Raw genomic sequence first — 12,728 nt, forward strand, 5'->3', positions numbered from 1 at the left:
TTTGAGCATTACTTTGCTAGCGTGTGAGATGAGTGCAATTGTGTTGCAGTCTGAGCATTCTTTGGGATTGCAATGAAAACTGACATTTTCTAGTCCTATGGCCACTGCTGAGTCTTCCAAATTTGCTGGCATTTTGAGTGCAGCGCTTTCATAGCATCATCTTTTAGGATTTGAAGTAACTCAACTGGAATTCCATCACCTCCGCCACCTTTGTTCATAGTGATGCTTCCTAAAGCCTACTTGACTTCTCATTCCAGGATGTCTGGCTCTAGGTGAGTTATCACACCATCGTGGTTATCTGGTTCATGAAGATCTTTTTTTGTTTTTCTGTGTTTTCTTCCCACCTCTTCCTAATTTCTCCTTCTGTTAGGTCCATACCATTTCTGTCCTTTATTGTGCCCATGTTTGCATGAAATATTCCCTTGGTATCTCTAATTTTCTTGAAGGGATCTCTAGTCTTTCCCATTCTATTGTTTCACTCTATTTCTTTGCATTGATCACTGAGGAAGGCTTTCTTATCTCTCCTTGTTATTTTTGGAACTCTACATTCAAATGGGCATATCTTTCCTTTTCTCCTTTGCCTTTAGCATCTTTTCTTTCCTCAGCTATTTGTAAGGCCTCAGACAATCGTTTTGCCTTTTTGCATTTCTTTTTCTTGGGGATGGTCTTGATCCCTGCCTCCTGTACAATGTCATGAACCTCCATCCATAGTTCTTCAGGCACTCTGTCAGATATAATCCCTTAAATCTATTTGTCACTTCCATTGTATCATCATAAGGAATTTGATTTAGGTCGTACCTGAATGGTCTAGTGGTTTTCCCTACTTTCTTCCATTTAAATCTGAATTCGGCAATAAGGAGTTCATGATCTGAGCCACAGTCAGCTCCCGGTCTTGTTTTTGCTGACTGTATAGAGCTTCTTCATCTCTGGGTGCAAAGAATATAATCAGCCTGATTTTGGTATTGACCATCTGGTGATGTCCATGTATAGAGTCTTCTCTTGTGTTGTTGGAAGAGGGTGTTTGCTATGACCAGTGTGTACTCTTGGCAAAACTCTATTAGCCTTTGCCGTGTTTTGTTTTGTACTCAAAGGCCGAATTTTCCTGTGCCTTGACTTCCCACTTTTGCATTCCAATCCCCCATAATGAAAAGTACATCTTTTTGGGTGTTAGTTCTAGGTCTTGTAGGTCTTCATAGAATCAATCAACTTCAGCTTCTTCAGCATTACTGATTGGAGCATAGACTTGGATTACTGTGGTATTGAATGGTTTGCCTTGGAAACAAACGGAGATCATTCTGTCGTTTTTGAGATTGCATCCAAGTACTGCATTTTGGACTCTTTTGTTGACTATGATGGCTACTCCATTTCTCCTAAGGGATTCCTGCCCACAGTAGTAGATATAATGGTCATCTGTGTAAAATTCACCCATACCAGTCCATTTTAGTTCACTCATCCCTAAAGTGTCAATGTTCACTCTTGCCATCTCCTGTTTGACTACTTCCAATTTGCCTTGATTCATGGACCTAATGTTCCAGGTTCCTATGCAATTGCTCTTTACAGCTTTGGAGTTTACTTCCATAACCAGTCACATCCACAACTGGGTGTTGTTTTTGCTTTGGCTCTGTCTCTTTATTCTTTCTGTTGTTATTTCTCCACTGTTCTCCAGTATCATATTGGTCACCTACTGACCTGGGGAGTTCATCTTTCAGTGTCCCATCTTTTTGCCTTTTCATGCTGTTCATGGGGTTCTCAAGGCAAGAATACTGAAGTGGTTTGCCATTCCCTTCTCCAGTGGACCACATTTTGTCAGAACTCTGCACCATGACCCATCCGTCTTGGGTGGCCCTACATGGCATGGCTCATAGTTTCATTGAGTTAGACAAGGCTGTGGTCCATGTGATCAGATTGGTTAGTTTTCTGGTGATTGTGGTTTTTGTTCTGTCTGCCCTCTGATGGAGAAGGATAAGAGGTTTATGGAAGCTTCTTGATGGCAGAGACTGACTGTGGGGGAAACTAGGTCTGTCCCGATGGGCGGGGCATGCTCAGGAAATCTTTAATATCCGGTTTTCTGTTGATGGAGGAGGCTGTGTTCCCTCCCTGTTGTTTGACCTCGGCCAAACTATGGTGGAAGTAATGAAGATACTGGCAACCTCCTTCAAGAGGTCCCATGCATTCACTGCTGCCCTCAGTGCCCCCAACCCTCTATCAGGTCACTGCCGACCCACTCCTCCCCCGGAGACTCCTGGACACTCACGGGCAACTTGGGGTCCGTCTCTTGTGGGGTCACTGCTCCTTTCTCCTGGGTGTGTGCACAAGCTTTTGTTTGTGCCCTCCAAGATTCTGTTTTCCCTTTCCTGAGTAAGTTCTGGTGGCTTACCTCCTCCAAGAGGGCTTATGCCACACCCAGGTCTACTGCACCCAGAGCCCCTGCCCCTGCCACAGTCCACTGCTGACCTGTGTCTCCGCAGGAGAGACTCAAACACAGTCTGGCTCAGTCTCTGTGGGGTCTCTGAGTCCTGGTGCACACAGGTATGTTTGAGCCCTCCAGGCATCTCTGGCGGATATGGGGTTTGATTCTAAATGCAGTCGCCCCTCCTACCTTCTTGCTGGGGCTTCTCCTTTGCCCTTGGATGTGGGGTATCTTTTTTTTTGTGGGATCCAGCATCCTCCTGTCCATGGTTGTTCAGCAGCAAGTTGTAATTTTGGAGTTCTCGCAGGAGAAGGTGAGTGCAAGTCCTTCTACTCTGCCATCTTGGAGTCAAGAATAGATAAGTTATTTTTGCTTATCTATTATTATTTTATTATTATTTTATTCTTGCCTAGAGAATCCCTTGGACAGAGGAGCCTGGTGGGCTGCTGTCCATGGGGTCGCACAGAGTCGGACACGACTGAAGCGACTCAGCATGCATGCATTATTATTTTAATGATAATGATCATAACAGTAGTATTCTCCCAAGTTTATGAGCTTGTAACTAACAGAGCTACTGTTTGAAATTTTAACTGTTATTCTGCTCTAAGGCTGTGGGAAACTTTCTTAGCTCTCTGAGATTTGGTGTCTCTATCTGTAAAATGGAGGTAATATTACTACCTAGCCTTTAGGATTATTATGAGGATTAATGAACTAACACATGTCCTACACATGGTACAGAGACAAGCAGGGCTCAATTATGCTAGAATTCCAGCTGTATTAGAACTGGGGTTTTAACCCAGTTCTCCCAACTCTAAAATGTGTACTCTACCCTTATGCTGACATGCTCTTCTGCTATTTCTGAAGTGGGAAGTGTTGCCAACAGTTTCATCTTCCTCAAGACAAACCTGATCATTTAATTTCCTTGTTTAAAAACTCTCAGCAAAGGACTTTCCTGGCAGTTGAGTGGTTAAGATTTCCCCTTCCAATGCAGGGGATGCAGGTTCAATCTGGGGATCTAAGATCCCACATGCCTGGTGACCAAAAAGCATAAAACTGAAGCAATATTGTAACAAACTCAATAAAGACTTTTAAAATGGTCCACACAAACACACACAAAATCTCAAGAAAGCCGTCAGCAATTCTTTAATTCCAATACGATACTCCCTTCACATGGGCCACAGCCACATGTTTCAGTGTGCTTATCTATCATATGGGGTCGCACAGAGTCAGACATGACTGATGCGACTTAGCAGCAGCAGCAGCAGCAGCCCTCTTATAATTCTACTGCATGGCAACCCCAGCATATGTTTAGTATCTGTTCATTTCCATGCTCTTTCACACCTCAGAACTTTTGCACGTGTGATTCTGTCATCGCTTCTGGAGAGGTCCTAATTGTCCTCTGAAATTCAGCTCAAACATTACCTCTTCTGTAAAGTCTTCCTGAGCATATTCAATTTTGATGTGTTTATTGCTATACTCTCAGAGCACTTTTGTGTTTTAATTATTTGCCGGTTTCCTACAGGCCGTGAGCTTTCTGAAGGTACTCATCTTAGCAGTCGTAAATCCTGGCTCAGTACCTGACACAAGTGCTTGATAAATTTACATGAAATCAATTAATAAGAGAGCGTTTATGCTGTTTCCTTGATAGTCTCCTATTTTAGTCTGTGGTAATGACTGCCCCTTGGTGTCAGGATTCTGTTAACATTTTCCTTTTCTATTTGCTGATCTATGTACCTCTGTGATTTGTAGAGTCAGTGTTTCATTGTTGAAAGTGACCTGAGAGGCAATTTCTTCCAATACGCTGTCAATATATATATTATCTTTAAATGTGTGTAGCTGCATTTCCCATTGTGTCATATCTCTTGATATTCAGGAAAGGAAGTTCCCCCCCTTTTTGTCAGTGACTTGCCAGGCTATTGAGTATTAGGGAATTGTATTCCCCAAACTGGCAGATGATATGGCCTTCATTCTTTCTAAAACTGATCCTTCATACTGAAGTGGTAGCTTATTTTTCTATTCTCTCAAAATATTTGAACAGAAATGCTATTTTTTCCCCCAGATAAAATGTATTGTTAGAATCACTCTAAGCAAGATCACTCAAGTGTGCTGGAATTCAATTTCTTTATCACTTGGTTGGTTTTCAGCATACTCTCAGCTCTGGGCAGATTTGCACAGAAGAGGCAATCATGGGAAAATTCTCATAGAAAGTTATCTTATGTATATGTGCATCTACATGTGGATGGTGATGATGGAATGGGGAATAAGTGGGAAGATATAAAGGAAAGAGAACTGTCTCTCTCGTTACCCAGTGTGGGGGACAGCACTATACAGTGGGAAACAGAATTGGATTGTGGTTTTATGCTCCCTAATTGTAACTTTATTTTCTTTTAATTTTAGGAAATTGTATATACAATAGTGTAAAATTACCAAAAAAATAGTAAGAGAAAAGAAAGCTTCATTTCCACTCCTGACCCCTTACTTCCTCTGCTGTAGTAACCACTTAATTTTCTTACATTTTTTTCTGGGGATAGTCTATGTATATACAAACTTAGTGGCTATCATTTAAAAGTATAAAAATAATACTGCCTCTATGCTCTTAGGCAGATCTCTTGAATTTTAGCATCAACTTTTAAAAATTCTTAGATGGAGATACTAATACATAGCCAACAGAATCCACAGGGATTTTGTGACTGTCAATGAAGTAGTATTTGTGAACATACTTGAAAATCATCATGTATTTTACAAGTACAGGATGGAGGGGAGAGTAGTGATGGAAGTAGTATTGGTCTATACAAGGATGATGCATCACATGTGATCTGATTTAACAGGAGCAATTCTGAATTGGTAGCAGGTCTTTTGTGTCAGCAGCATCCTGCTGAACTTTTTTGGGCATGTTTCCCTGCCTACAGGTCCTGTCCCTCTTACGGCACGGTATTGGGATTTTCTGCATGGCTAATCAAGAGATTCTACCTGCACCTTAATTGTCAGGTGTGTATTCACTTGAGATGAGAAGTGGAAGCTTGCCAAAGTGTGGGACACCCCTGCTTCCCTCCCTTACCCCTCCTCTTTGCTCTCTCTTCATGTTCAGGGAGTTGGTGCTGGAACTTGGATGATGCAACAGTTTGAATCATGGTCCCTTGGTACTGTGGGATCCATTCACTTTTAATTGGTAGTTGCTGGAATCATTTCTTCCTCCCTCACCCTAACTTCCTTTTCTAATTGGCTCTCAGGGGCCTCCAACTCCTGCCTTAATCAACCAAAGCATAGCTTCTGCAGAGAGTCTAAAACTGGGACGTTGGGGACTCTAGGTTTTTCTGTTGTAACTCGCCAAGTTTCTTTTCTAATCTATTAAAATAACTTTGGATTAGGCCTGGGGGTATAGGGATCCTTAGGGGAGTCCTTTCACCAAGGCAGCTTCAACAGTGCCAAACTCTTCTAGATTTTGCCAACTACTGTGTTTGACTTGAAGTTTTTTGTTCTTGCTGGCAGAGAGGGAGAAGATTTCTAGTTGAGGTATCTAAGTCTGGGGAATGATGGGAGTAGATGAAAAAATTGATCATTTGAGGAGTTTGAGTCCATTTTGGTTCACAGATTACTTCTCTATAACAAAAAGCCTTGTGGAAAACTTACTTTGTCTGCTTCTGTTTGTCACTGCCTAAACAAACAGTAGTTGCACAGTTTTTGACAATAATCATTATTGGGTTACATTTTTAATAAGTATTTTCAAAATAGACTTTATTTTTTTAGAGCAATTTAGGTTCTCAGCAAAACTGAGTGGAGAGTACGGAAAGTTCCCATATTCCTCTTGCCCTCACTCAGGCACAGACACACACACACACACGTGCTTCCCTGCCATCAGCATTCTGCATCACAAGGGTGTATTTGTTACAGTCCGTGGACTCACACTGATGTTATCATTATCACCCAAAGTCCACAGATTACATTAGGGTTCATTATTGATGTTGTGCATTCTATGGGTTTTGACAAATGTCTAGTGACTTGTATCTACCATTATAGTATCATACAGAATACTTTTACTGCCCTAAAAATCCTGTGTTCTCCACCTGTTCATCCTTCCCTTCTTGCCTAGCCCCTGATGACCACTGATCTTTTTTACTGTCCCCATAGTTTTGCCTTTTCTAGAAAGTCATATACTTGGAGTCATAAGAATATGTAGCCTTTTCAGGTTGGCTTCATGCATTATGGTTTTAAATGACATCTAAAAACTATTTTTAGTATGGTTTTAAAGCTATGATGGAGAATACATATATCTCTGCAAACATAAGCACATTTGTGTGACTTCTTTTTGGACAAATGGATACTGCTAAAGGAAACTGTCCTTGTACCAACTCACCTCTGGAGAAACAATGCAATAGTAGTAGACTTGACTTTGAGTGCTTTATTGCCAACATGCTTTGGCCAGGCCACAGTCATCATCCAGGATAGAAAACACTTCGTTGAGGGCTGAATTGTGACTTTGTTACTGAATAAGGGGGTAGCTGTTATCCTACAGATAAACTTGCTTACAAGGCTACATCTTAAGACAAGACCAAGAAAGACACAGAAATCTGTCTATAGTTTCATCAGTGTTCATTGAGAACTGCATTCTAGATAAAGCAAACATATGTATATAATTATATCACTATGTAATATATGTGATGTGTAAGTTATTATATATACATCTCCCAAGAGATTGTGATCTCTTCTAGAGAGATCTCTTCTAGTGTCTTTCTAGAATGTGTCTGTAACCCTACCATGGTGTTTATTTATAGTACACATTCAATAAATGTTGAATAAGAAAACATTATTCTGTTGTTGATTACAATTCTCTGAACACTTTTATTATTGTTTATATTTGGAAATCAGTTTGTCACATGTTTTTCCATGTATTTACATGTTTATGTGGGTAGAGAAAGTAAATAAAATGGCTACACAGTCAGGGCAGGACGGCTGTAGAGGGTCCCATCAGATGGATGCAGAAGTAGATCCAGAGTGCTGGAATCTGAGGGTGTGGCCCCACTAGATGGCAGAGTACCTGGTTTACCAGTGTGGTCAGGAAAAACCATGCTTCCCATGAGATAAGGAATCTCAGTCAGGGTGTCAGCCTACCAGTCTTTTCGCCCTGTCCAGCATTGCTTCTCTTTGGGCTCCTTTCTTGGTGCAGGCCATTTCCTACGCTCCGCCAGGTGGTTGAACAGTTAGGAGGGAGCACTATAATTTTTCTTTTATTTACTTGCCTACTGCTGTAGCCCAATTCATAAGTTGGCAAGCAAAGAGGAGATCTCTTTTACTGGTTCCTCCTAGACACAGTTTCTGATTAAATTCATAACTGTTGACTGAATACCCACTCTCGCATTGGATATAGCAATATGAGAGATTACAAAATACATAATAAGTCATACATAATAGGTGGTAAACCCAAGCTTAATCTGGGTCTACTCCCAGGTGGCACTAGTGGTAAAGAATCCACCCACGAAGGCAGGTGATGCAGGTTCGATCCCTAGGTCAGGAAGATACCTCTCAGGAGGAAATGGCAACCCACTCCAGTATTTTGCCTGGAAAATTCCATGGACAGAGGAGCCTGGTGTGCTGCAGTCCATGGGGCCACAAAGAGTCAGATATGACTGAGCGCACCCTGATGCTTTTGACACTAAACCAGGCTGTTTTGTGGGGTTCTTATGTCCAACTAAGAAAGCGAAAGGAATTATGTGTTTTTAATTAAACCCATGAAGAGAATGCAGGAAAGACTAAAATTCTAATAGTTAAGGTTAGTTTGTACAGTGCCCATTCTCCTTAGGCATTTAGATTTAATTTTTAATTGTAGTTTTTCACATACTTAATGTTTGTACTTGCCTGTTCTATAGAAAAATGTATAATTAAGGATAAAACTGTATTACTCCATTAAGCCAAATAAAGCACTACTGAAGGATGTCTAATTGCTCAGATACAAGGACATAATCTGTGATAGTTTCTGTTGTTTTCTTGTTGTGAACCATACTTTGAGAAGCTGTCCTAGATCAGGTCATCATAATATCTTCTCTGGATTATTGCAGTACCCTTATAACCAGTTCCCTCTCTTCAATTTTTATTTTCCTGCCACCTCCCATATACCCTTAGACCCAGTGCTCCTCCCATATGCTCTGATAGCGCCCTGTGTTTACTCCAGGATAGTGCTTCACACACACACTAAATTAAAGCAAACTGTTCATGCATCTGTGTTTTTCTACAGAGTAAGTACTATGAGACTTATCATATATCAAGAGAAAAATCAGTGTAGGCCACCTTAGCTTTCTTATAGATAGAGGAGCTGAGGCCAGAGAGCTGAAGTGATTTACCTAAGAACACATAGCTAGTTGGTGATAGAATGGAGTTGGATTGCCTATGGTCTGTCTGTTCACTGCCTGTCCCAACATGTTACACTTGCTGTGTTCTTGTATGGTGAAAAAGTAAATAATTTTTAACATCCCAAGGTTTAAGAATGGGCAAACACATTTTATAAAGATTTTAATACTCAATATCAAAAGGATTTTTCTGATTAGAAGATTCAGTTAACCATTATCCTCCTTCACATATAATACTTGGGTGGGTTGAAGTTTTTTGTTTTACACTTAGGCATACAATGGAAGTACACTGACCCCCAGAGGGTAGCAAAACACAAATGGCTATGGAAAAGAAGTAATAAAAAAACCATGGAAAAAGGAAATTTTATAGGGCTAAGGTTTTAGAGAATTTAGAAAACTAAAGTGGAGAAATGACAAAGGGGGAATAGTGAAAGTTGCTCAGTCGTGTCCGACTCTTTGCGACCCCATGGAGTCCATGGAATTCTCCAGGTCAGAATACTGGAGTGGGTAGCCTTTCCCTTCTCTAGGGGATCTTCCCAACCCAGGGATCGAACCCAGGTCTCCCACATTGCAGGCAGATTCTTTACCAGCTGAGCCACAAAGGAGGAATAAGTCAATGAGAATTCTCACTGTGACAGGTTTTATCTTTTTCCACAATTTTCCATCCTCAAAAATTGTGCATCCAGAATCTAAGAAGTATCTCCAAGACAACACAAAAGTAAGGGTGAAAAATATTAATGTTCCATAAATTCATCCTTCAAAAGTTTCAACAGTAATTTTACATCAGTTACTCCTTTTCTTGGGAACAATTGAGAGGTGGTGTGGAGATGGAGGTGTTGAGATTTGTTGAAATAGAGGAGGGGGCAGATTTGGATGGCATGGATACCTAGGTCATAAAGGATATCTAGGGTTCTGATTTCCTCTTCGTTTCTATCAGCCTTTTTCTCTGCTCCTCAATGTCTACATATCTTTCTTCTCTGGTATTCAACACCCTTCATAAGATGACCCCAAAATGAACCCTCAACTTTCATCAGGCTAGTCACTTAACTACTCCACCCTCTATCAACTCCACACATTTGCTTAGGCTTCTCTTTAAATTCAGAGGCTCACCTCACCTTCAGCTCTGAAGGTTTAGAAAGATACTTAACACAGATCCTGTGGGTCTTATTTTGTAAAATGGGTATAACTTGTATCTTATAACAATATCACAGGGATTAAATGAGACAGTTTATGTAGGGACCACAGCACAGTAAAAGATGCCTGGAAGATTCTCAGCACATGTTTGTCCCTTCTGCTTCCTATCTTCAAACCACTAGTCAACTGCAACTTCCTTTTTGAATGAATTTCTGGGTACAGCATATACTGATATTTATATACTTATTTTCTTAAGCTCTTGTGGCACTAAATGTAAAATTCAAGGAAGGAAAATGAACACAATACTAATTTCACCTCTCATATTGGTAAACAAATGAGAAACCAAGATAAAAACCAGTGTTGGGGAGGCTGTGGGAAAATGAGCACTCTCAAACAAATGTTTCAGCAAGACATAATTCACACAGCATGAAATTCATCCTTTAAAGTGTAAGTAATTTTTAATATTCCACAATGTTGTGCAACCACCACCACTATCTGATTATAGTACCTCTTCATCAGCCCCAAAGAAACTGAGTATCCATTAGCAGTCATTTCTCGTTCTTCCCTCTGCCTAGTCTTTAGAAGCTACTAATCTACTTTCTGTCTTTATAAATTTGCCATTCTGGATATTTTATATAAATTGAATCCTATAACATATGGCCTTCTGTGTTTGGATTATTTTACTTAGTATGATATTTTCAAAGTTCATGTAACAATGGCTGAATAATATTCCATTGTATGTATATACCACATTTTGTTGTCCATTCATTGGATGATGGTGGTTTAGATTGTTTTACTTCTTGGCTATTATGAATAATACTACCGTGAACATTCATATACATGTTTTCTATGAATATGTTTTTATTTCTCTTGGGTTTATACTTATGAATGAACTTGTTGCATCATATGGCCACTCTATGTTTAACTATTTGAGAAACTGCCAGTGGTTTTCTAGAGCAGCTGCACCATTTTACATTTCTGCTAGCAACTCGTAAGTGTTCAAATGTTTCCAAATCCTGGTCAGCACTTGGCATTGTCTGTCTTTTTGATTTTAGTCATGCTAGTACTCTTGCCTGGAAAATCCCATGGACGGAGGAGCCTGGTAGGCTGCAGTCCATGGGGTCGCGAAGAGTGGGACACGACTGAGCGACTTCACTTTCACTTTTCACTTTCATGCATTGGAGAAGGAAATGGCAACCCACTCCAGTGTTCTTGCCTGGAGAATCCCAGGAATGGCGGAGCCTGCTGGACTGCCGTCTCTGGGGTTGCACAGAGTCAGACATGACTGAAGCGACTTAGCAGCAGCAGCAGCAGCAGTGGGTATGAAGAGGTACCTTATTGTGATTTTAATATATCTTTCCCTAGAGATTAACAGAGTGTCTTTTCACTTGCTTACAAGCGATTTGTGTATCCTTTTCTAAGAAATGCCTACTCAAATATTTTGCATATTTAAAAAATTGAGTTATTTGTGTTCTTATTGTTGACTTGTAAGAGTGTATTTAAAAATATATATATATTCTGGATACTGGACTCTTGTTAGGTTTTTTTTTCCCATTCTGTAACATTACTCTCTTGAATGATAGTATCCTTGTAGCATAAAATTTTAAAACTTTGATGAAGTTCAATTTATCTATTTTTAATTTTATTGCTTGTATTTTTGGTATTATACCTTCAAATATATAATTCTGTATAATTTAAGGACACTAAGGTTTAAGTCTATGTTTTATTCTAAGAGTTTTGTAGTTTTATCATTTACATTTAGATCTTTGATCCATTTTGAGTTAATTTTTGTTGGTGGTATGAGGTAGGTGTCCAACCTCATTCTTTTCCATGTGTATATCAACTTGTCCCAGAACCATTTGTTGAAAAGTAATACACTATTTAAAGTATCTAGAGTTTAACAGTATTTTATGTAATTAAAAAATTAAATAATTTATATCCCAGAAATCCTTCTTCTAATTTATGGAATACTTATGTGATTGTATAGAGACTTTTATTCAAGAACATTTATCGCAGCATTGTTTTAGTTGTAAAATATTGGCTATAATAAAGTATCTTGAGTAATGGGTAAATAAATTGTGATATGTTTGTATAATGGGACACAATATTCCTGTTAAATAGAATGAGATAAATATTTGAGCTCTTCTTCTATGCTAAGTATTATACTACTGTTGATTCCCGATAATAATGGCCCTCATGAACACAACTGTAGTTGAACAAAATGGGTTTATTGTTTTCTTGCAAAGAGAGAGAACACATGCCATGAGGAAAATGGAGGGAGCATCTCTGTAGAAAGACATTAGAAAGGATTTATTATATGATTTGAGCTTTTGTTATTGACTTTGGGGAGAACTGAAGGGAATAGAGATTTTTTTCTGGGTACTGTCAGAAAGTGGAAGAAAATTCTACGATTGAATATCTTAAGGGCTATCTAGAATGCACTTGGGCTAAAGCTTTACCTGGTAAAGAGACAGTAGCCATTCACGTTAGCCTGAAGAAAAGGATATTGGGCCACATTTTGTGGTTGTGACTATTCTTGATTTTGTCTGTGCTCCAACATGATTCTAGAGTGGTCTGGGAACTTGTTTATGTTCAACAGGATTACACTATGGTCCAGTTGAGAGAGCTAGGCCAGCTCCTGCAGCACCCAGCCCTGCTGATAGCTCCAGGCCAGCTCCCAAATTCCAGGGGCTTTTTTTTTTTGGCTCTGACACTGTGTGTTGAAAGAGGCATTTCCTGTTCTCAAGGAGCTCCCTCAAGGGGAAGTGTGTGCAAATAAATTATACCACAGTGTAGAACATGTAATAACAGAAGTGTTAAAAGCAAATTCAACAAATTGTTAT

This window comes from Moschus berezovskii, chromosome 9, assembly GCF_049115385.1.
Source record: "Moschus berezovskii isolate FMDL1 chromosome 9, NW_MosBer_1.0, whole genome shotgun sequence".
NCBI classification, from domain to species: Eukaryota; Metazoa; Chordata; class Mammalia; order Artiodactyla; family Moschidae; genus Moschus; species Moschus berezovskii.